The following is a 9414-nucleotide window of genomic DNA, read 5'->3' as shown; positions in this document are numbered from 1 at the left end:
TCCAGCACCACTGGCCATTCTCCCAGCAGGGAGCCAAGAGGGGACCAGGAGCCCATGGAACCAGCATCTCAAAGGGTAGCAGGGCTCTCAGCAACAGCCCGCATAACAGCCTGGCTTGGAGCAGAGACCGGGCAGCAACCTCGCTGGGAAGCCAGGAACCTGGTTTAAGACTAGCCCTACTGGGGCTGCTGCAGGTCCAGCTAGCCCAGCATCCTGTCTTCCAACAGTGGCCAATGCCAGGTGCCCCGGAGCAAATGAACAGAACTAGGAATCATCATGTGATCCATCCTTGTTCATTCCCAGCCCGGACAGAGGCATCCTGGTTAATCACCATTGACTTGGTCTAGTTCTTTTTTTAAACCCTTCACACCATCCAGTCAAAGAGTTCTAAGGGTTGACGGTGTTGCATGAAGAAATACTTCCTTTTGTTTTAAACCTGTTGCCTTATTTTTTTCATTTAGTGACACCTAGTTCTTTTGTTATAAGAAGGAATAAATATTACTTACTTATTTTCTCCAAACCAGTCATGATTTTATAGACCTCTCTCATACCCCCCCCCAACATGTCTCTCTTCCAAGATAAGAAGTACCAGACTAATTAATCTCTCCTCATAAAGGAAGCCATTCCATACCCCTAATAATGTTTCTTGCCCTTTTCTGAACATTCCAGTATATCTCTTTTTAAATGGGGTGACCACATCTGCACACAGGATAGAGGATGCAGGCATACCATAGATTTATACCAGTGGTCCCCAACCTTTCAAGGTTGCCAGGCGCAAGGGGGAGGGGCCGGGCGCCCGCCGGGCGCCAGGGGGCGGGGACACTTGCGCCCCGGGGGCGGCCCCCCCCATAGCCGCATGCCCGGGGGCGGCGCTCCCCCCGCCCAGCGCCGCGCGCCCGGGGGCGGCGCTCCCCCCACCCAGCGCCGCGCGCCCGTGGCCGGCGCTCCCCCCGCCATGCGCCGTGTTGGGGACCATGGATTTATACAGTGCTTTGAAATTGACAAAACAGCCAATAGCTGCTGTAAGGAATGCAATGTCCACAGCAGTGATGAGCAACCTCTCTAGTTAGTGGGCTGCATGGGTGGCCCTTTTTCATCTCAGTAGTCCACAAGATTGTCATAACCAAGTCTCCCAGCATAGGGTAGTTTTCCTAACTGTGCTTACATACCTAAAATTTGTGGAGGTGCCAATTGAACCATAGCTGCATTTTGAATGCAGAGTGAGTGCACAGCTCTCATTGTCAATGTTGGGTGTTGACTGAACACATCTCACTTCACAGGCCCTTGATTTACATGTATCAGTTAGTAATACCGGTAGGAAAAAAACCACACAGATGGAAATCAGCAAAATCTATCAATCCAGTGCATGGGCCACACAGAACCTCTATGAGCCATGTGTGGCCTATAGGCCGCAGGTTGCCCATTATTAGTCTGTAGAGACACTGAGTCACCCTAACTACACCAACATAAGCCAGATACTTTTGGGGGAGGTGGAGATATTGTTGGTATACAGGTTGAATATATCTAGTCTGACACTCTTAGAACCTGACTGGTGTCGAAACAGAGAATTTGCCGAACCAAGGGACGTCAGTATTGTCTAGCAATATTACCAAAACTTCCACTGCTTACTGGCCCCTAAAAGACATTTAGGGATGAAATTAGAACTAAATAGAACAGAACATAGAGCTGGGATTGGTGGTTGTAAACAAACTTCATGGGACTACAGGAAATGTAGCCACACCCACGATAAGTGGATATCCAGCTAACTAAAATCATGCTGGACACAGATGTTACTGGACCAGCAGAGAGTGCTGGACTAGAGAAGTTCAATCTGTAGTAGGGCACTTACATTTGGAGGAGCAAAGCTGCAAATCTACCTTAGCTCAACCTGACTGTGAAGTGCAGACCAGGCCTAAGTCTGCAGCTATGTGGAGAGCCACCCTGACGACTGGCCCTGAAGTAGCCCCATTTTCTTTACATATAATACAACTTTAATTACAATCTCATACTTCTCCCCCACGCCATACACCACACATGTAAATTGTGTGTTACATCCCTGCGGGCTGACGGGAGCAAAGATTAAACTTCTTTACCACGTATGAAAAAGCACACCCTCCCCCAAACTACAACAGACATGCTCTTTCATACAAAGTTAATTTTTACAAGTAACAGTTTAATTACTTTATGAATTAACATTATTTGCTGTCTGCCTGCTATTCCCCAATGGCACCATTTTTCAAATATTGCCCCAAGATAGCAAAGCTTCTTCTGGTTCAAAGCCAGCACTTTAAATTGCTCTAAGATCCACATGCATTAAGAGATTTTACTCTAGAAGTACTGTCTAGGACAATAATATTAAGTGGTAGGAAGATGAAAGACTATGGGAGCCAGCTGCAATGACTAATACCATGCAAGGATACGGTCTTCAGTCAAAGTAGTAACTGAAGTTGATCATGGAAAATAAAATATATTTCAATTTGCTTCCATAATTCATTCTATCTATACAAAATAAAATTTCAAACATTAGTTTCATCCCTCAAAGCACTATAGTTTCTGTGAAAAGGTATCTGAAGGAAATGGCAAATGCTATAAAAATTGTCATGGGGCGGAAGCTATATCTACACTGCAAGGTTTTTTGGAAAAAGATATGCAAATTGTGAACCGCATGTGTCTGCTGCTTTATTCCAGCTGGAGCCAGGGCTGCAATACTAAAAGTAGCACTGCAAGCAGCCTCTGCTCCAGTCCCGGCATATGGTCCCATCCCAGGAACAGCTGGGGCCGGGGCTACAGGGGCGTTGGGGGTTGGAACTGCAGTACTAAAAATAGTACCACGGTCCCAGCCCCTGCAAACTACTTTCCATGTGGAAGGCAAAAGGTGTGGAAAGGGGCAGGTGGTGAGCTAAGGGGCAGGGGGTGAGGAGAGGAAGGGGCTTGTCCTGAGAGGAGAGGAAGAGGCCAGGGCAGGAGAAGAAAGGGGCAGGCAGCAAGGGGCAGAGTGGAGGAGAGACAAATGGCTAGGAGACCAAGAGGAGACAATGAGGAAAAGGGCAGGAGCAGGTAGGGGAGGGAAGGTGTCAGTGGGGGTGCGAGAAGGGAGGGGACAGGATAACGCTGGGAGAAGAAAGGGGAGGGACAGTGGGGGCAAGAGGGAGGAAAAGGAGAGAGGAGGAATGAGTATCAGGAAAAGAGGGGTTGAAAGGAGGGTATGGCATGAGGAAGGCAGAGGATGGAGCAAGTCATGTTGAGAGTCTATGGGTTAAATTTAGACGTGGAAGCAACAGGGGTGATGTTGTGGTTGGTGTCTGATATAGACCACCGGATCAGGTGGATGAGGTAGGCGAAGCTTTCTTTGGACAATTGAGAGAAGCTTCCAGATCGCAGGCCCTAGTTCTCATGGGTGACTAATCACCCTGACATCTGCTGGGAGATCAATACAGAAGTACATAGACAATCCAGGAAGTTTTTGGAGAATGTTGGGGAAAACTTCTTGGTACAAGTGCAGTCGGCAAGGGATGTGAAGGGTAACAAGAAAGATTTCTACAGGCATGTTATGATCAGAGAGAGAGTGGGGCCCTTACTGGATGAAGGAGGTAACCCAGGGTACATCTAGACTGCACACCTTTTTCGACAGAGGCTTTGTCAACAGATACTGTTGACAAAGCTTCTGTCTAAAAAGAGCGTTTAGACTATCACCAGTACTGTCGACAATGCAAGCCGCTTTTTCAAAAGAGAGTCTAGATGCTCTCTTTTGAAAAAGTACAGTTTGCATGCAATAGCGCCTTTTTTGAAGAGAGTACTATCGAAAAAAGGCGTTACTCCTTGTAGAATGAGGTTTACCGCCATCAACAAAACTGCTGTGTTCTGTCGATTTAGTGTTGACAGAACGCGGTGGTAGTGTAGACACAGGCAAAACACTTTTGTTGAAAAAACCCTGTAGTCTAGACACACATCCAGAGACAGATGATGTGGGAAAAGCTGAAGTACTTAATGCTTTCTTTGCCTCTGTCTTCACAGACAAGGACAGCTCCCAGACAAATGCACTAGGCAATGCAGTATGGAAAGGAGGTGGACAGCCCTTGGTGGGGAAAGAACAAGTTAGGAACTATTTAGAAAAGCTAAACATACAGAAATACATGGGTCCAGATTTAATGCATCCGAGGGTACTGAGGGAGTTGGCAAATGTCATTGCAGAGCCTTTGGCCATTATCTTCAGATAAGATTTTTTACTTTATCTGAAAACTCGTGGAGATTAGGAGAGATCCCGGATGATTGGAAAAAGGCAAACGTAGTGCCCATCTTTAAAAAAGGGAAGAAGGACAATCCAGGGAACTACAGACCAGTTAGCCTTACCTCAGTACCCGGAAAAATCATGGAGGGGATCCTCAGGGAATCCATTTTGAAGCATTTGGAAGAGGGGAAAGTGATCAGGAATAGTCAACATCGATTTACGAAGGGCAAGTCATGTCTGACCAATCTGATTAGCTTCTACGATGGCTCGTTGGATATGAGGAAGTCAGTGGATGTGATATACCTTGACTTTAGCAAAGCTTTCGATATGGTCTCCCACAATATTCTTGCCAGCAAGTTAAGGGAATATGGATTAGATAAATGGACTGTAAGATGGATAGAAAGCTGGCTAGACTGTCAGGCCCAACAAGTAGTGATCAACGGCTCGATGTCAGGTTGGTGGTTGGTTTCTAGTGGAGTGCCCCAATGATCAGTTCTTGGACAGGTTTTGTTCAACATCTTTATAATTATCTGGATTAGAGGATGGATTGCACCCTCAGCAAGTTTGCAGATGACACTAAGCTAGGGAGAGAGGTAGATACGCTGGAGGGCAGGGATAGGGTCCAGAGTGCCCTGGACAGATTAGAGGATTGGGCCAGAAGAAATCTGATGAGGTTCAACAAGAACAACTGCAGAATCTTGCACTTGGGATGGAAGAATCCCAAGCATTGTTACAGGCTGGGGACTGAATGGCTAAGTAGCAGTTCAGCAGAAAAGGACACTGGGGATTACAGTGGATGAGAAGCTGGATATGAGTCAACCGTGTGCCCTTGTAGCCAAGAAGACTAATGGCATATTAGGGTGCATTAGGAGGAGCATTGCCAGCAGATCCAGAGAACTGATTATTCCTCTTTATTCAGCTCTAGTTAGGCCACATCTGGAATATTATGTCCAGTTATGGCCCCCCCACTATAGAAAAGATGTGGATGCATTGGAGAGGGTCCAGTGAAGGGTGACCAAAATGATTAGGGGCTGGAGCACATGATCTATGAGGCGAGACTGAGGGATTTGGGTTTGTTTAGTCTGCAGAAGAGAAGAGTGAGGGGGGATTTGGTAGCAGCCTTCAACTTCCTGAAGGGAGGTTCCAAAGAGGATGGAGAAAGGCTGTTCACAGTAGTGACGGACGGCAGAACAAGGAACAATGGTCTCAAGTTACAGTGTGAGAGATCTAGGTTGGATATTAGGAAAAACTATTTCACAAGGAGGGTGGTGAAGCACTGGAATGTGTTAATCTAGAGAGGTGGGGAAATCTCCATTCCTAGAGGTGTTTAAGTCTCAGTTTGACAAAGTCCTGGCTGGGTTGATTTAGTTGGGATTTGTCCTGCCTTGGGCAGGAGGCTGGACTTGATGATCTCCTGAGTTCTCTTCCAGCTGTATGGTTCTAAGTGTGAGTGCACAGAGAAGCACGTAGAGAACTGGGACAGAGGGTACTGAGGGGGTGGGCACCTGGGAGAAAGAGGGCAACGGGGGGATGGCACCAGGAAGATGCAGGGTAAAGGGAAGGAGCAGGTGCCAGGGGCATTCTGGGGGTGAAGCAGAAGGGCAAACACATGGAGGGGAGGGATGAGCACCAGAAGACAGAGGAGAGAGGCAAGGCAGGGGGTAGAGGGAGGTGTTGGGAGAGGGGATGGGGTGGGGTAGATATATATGATCAGAGTGAGGCTAGAGGAGGACTGGGCACAGGGGGAAGAGAAGGGTGGGTGCACCAGTCAAGGAGGATGTGTGTGTGTGGGGGGGGGGGCAGATCCCCAAAGGGCTGAGGGGAATGAGAAAGGCAGGAGCCAGGACAGCAGAGGAGGGTGAGAGGTGGGGGGCAGCAGACACCAGGGGAGCAGACGGGGTAAGGGGAGGGTAGGAGAAATGGCAGCAGAGGGGAAAGAGGGAGGTTTATAAGATTTTTCTTAACTTAGGTGCCACAGTGGCACACATCCAAACAAGCACACATGAATTCAATGGTGGTACACGAGACAAAACTCCCTCTGTTCATAGATGGAAATCTTAGAGGGAACACTGGCCACATACACCCTGACTGAATTGATCTTGTTAGCACTGGTCCTCCGTATGGTAGTATAATTCACCCATCTTTGTATGTGCTTGTATACCGACGAAGCGGGCTCCAGCCCATGAAAGCTTACGTCCAAATAAATTGAAATTGCCACAGGACTCCATATTTTTGTGAAAAAGACTAACATGGCTATCCCTCTGAAGTTTTACTCCATAATATAAACACCATAAAATCCTTTCTGAATACAAATTATGTACACATTAGTGACACATTTGCCTAAAAATCAAGTCCACATACTTATGATTTTATAAATGCTACATAAACGTTTATAAATTCTACATATACATTGCTATTAAACAGTACATTTCTAAAAATTATCACACAAATCTGATTACGTGCTCATTATCTATACTATCTGTAAGGCACAAGGTAATGCCAGGATCCTTAACTTTCTTCAGCTCTACATCAGCAAAAGTGACTAAAATAAAACCATATAAATGTTTTGGCTGGGGAAAGCATTATTCATGATTTACGGTGTCAAAGATACCAGCAGATAATTCTGATTCATTGTCATATATTTAAACTTGTGGCGGCAAAACTGCAAATACTACATTGCGAAACAAAACTGATAAACAAATGAGTATTTTAATTTTTTCATTTATTTTCAAGAAAAAAAATCACATTTAAATTACAACTTAATCAAGTACTTAATTTTGTTTCTGTGTATAGAATTAATAAACTTTGTTTTGAAATTGGGACCTTATTTGTTGCAATAGTCTATATGGTAAATAATTGCATAATCGGGATTTTGTGAAATGGGTCATTGGGAAATATCATGAAGGAAAGACATTTATAAAAAACATTATTTACAAAAATGATATCCACATATCTGTATCCTAATCTATAAGGCAAGTAACATTTAAAATATGTTGTTTCATGATTATCTTCAACAAGTCAATACAACACATTCATATTACCAGAGGTCAAATACAAAGCTTTGTTGCAGTATATCAAATGCAACACATCTTTGTATCTTTTACAATTTTTCTCTGAGAACATTAGGTAAGCAGCAAAGTTTATCATCACAGACTAAGCAATAACTAGGGCATCATAGACTAAGGGTACAGTATATTTAATTGCATGTGTAGGCTAAAAAGGCCAGACTAACTTTTTAACTTAAATCTTAAAAATATACTTGTGAAACTTATTCCACAAATATTTAAACATTTTATACACATGGTATTTTATAAAACAACATAGGTTAATATAGGGTAGTACACTTGGAAATCCAATTAATTTCTGGGACTTAGTTTGGGGGTGTGGAGCATTACTAACACTACAAATGTTAGTAAATAGGACCTAATCCTGTAAATACTTGCACTCTTTGGGTATGTCTAGACTGTAAGCGTCTTTCGAAAGAAGCTTTTTCGGAAAAGATTTTCCAACAACAAAAAAAACTTCTTCCAAAAGAGAGCATCCACACTGCAAAAGCGCATCGAAAAAGCGATCTGCTTTTTCAAAAGATAGTGTCCACACTGAATGGATGTTATCTTGTGTCAAGTTAAGTTATGATTACTATGGACAGAGTGGCCACCAAGGCACCTGTGCTTTTTCCTGGAGACTTCCTCTTTCGAAAAAACTCCCTTTTCCATGGCCACACATGCCTTTTTCCAAAAGAGCTCTTTCAGAAAAGGTGTTCTACCTTATAGAATGAGGTTTAACAATGTTGGAAAAACCCCTGCGTTCTTTTGATTTTCTTTCGAAAGAACGCAGTAGCAGTGTGGACATAAGTGAAGTTTTTTCAGAAAAACGGTTGTTTTTCCAAAAAAAACCCTACAGTCTAGATGCGCCCATACTGAAAGTTAAGCATGTGTGAAGTTCCACTAAAGACATATATAAATGTTTGCAGGTTTAGGGCTTTCCACTCTAATATCCTAATCTGACTCTGTCCACCAAATGACAATGTACATTTTGACAGAATTTCTGACCTGAAGTAATTAGTTAGTATCATTATCTTTGGAGAATCGCCTAGAAGATTTTTTTTTAATTTTCTTAGGTATTCAGTGGGGGAGGAAGGTGTGGTTTTAAACCATGGGTTTAAGAATTAAACTGCAATATTTCATTTACACAAAGGTTTGCCATACAACTTGTAATAAACAAATAAGTTAATTTCAAATAAAGTATCATTAATATTATAGACCCTCATTTTAAAAAGCTGATTTTAGATGGACTTTTCAGACTGCTCGGCCTGTAAACCTTTGAATATCACCACCAAAAGAAAACTTGAAATTTTCAAGAAAAATTGTTCAAGCAATGTCGGTACTTCCACTCCTAAAAAGGGAAAACACACAGGGAAACACCACGGTCTTACATTTCTATAGCTTATTTTTTGCCATATTTAATGGTGCAATAATTAAAATGCTGACTAGCATAAAATATGTCCAACTCTACAAGAATTCTAGTTTTGGAATGGAGTCTTGAGAGAATAATTTCCTTACAAAAAATAGCATTGAGTGTGATATTACATATTTTGGTCATGTTAAATTTTCAAATGATGATTTTTAAACAAAGAATTTTATGTAAAAAATCAATACGTATTAAAAAAAAAGGGGTGGGAAATGAATCCATCCACATATAGGATCTAGTCTTTTATGTCTATGCCAAAATAGATGTTAGATGTTTAAGTGTGACAACAGTTTGTACTATATTTAGAAAATTGTCAAACTATTCAGAGTTCTTCTTTAAATGCAGAATTAGGAGTACCTTTCAGCGACATGCATACAGACATAACTGTACTCAATTTAATGCTAAATTACTTGTAAAACTAGAAAATTGAGGAACAAGAATGAGATTAAAGAAGTGAGGAAAACCATAATCACATTTTTATAGCGCATTATAAACATTCAGTAAACCATTATTTCACTTTGTTCCTCTCCGGCTGTTTAAAAGTTACTGTATATATTTGATTGTGATTCAGCCATTTTAAAATGTCTTCAATACAAAACGTTAAGCAGTGATAGCTCATATTATGCTTATGCTGAAAGGATCTCAAAAAGAACCATTCATTGGTGTCATCTTATGTGCAGTTCTTTAACATTAGCATTTCAAGTCAACGTAATGCC

The sequence above is a fragment of the Pelodiscus sinensis genome, chromosome 9, assembly GCF_049634645.1.
Source record: "Pelodiscus sinensis isolate JC-2024 chromosome 9, ASM4963464v1, whole genome shotgun sequence".
NCBI classification, from domain to species: Eukaryota; Metazoa; Chordata; order Testudines; family Trionychidae; genus Pelodiscus; species Pelodiscus sinensis.
The sequence above is the reverse complement of the archived record's forward strand: the minus strand, read 5'-3'. Positions refer to the sequence as shown.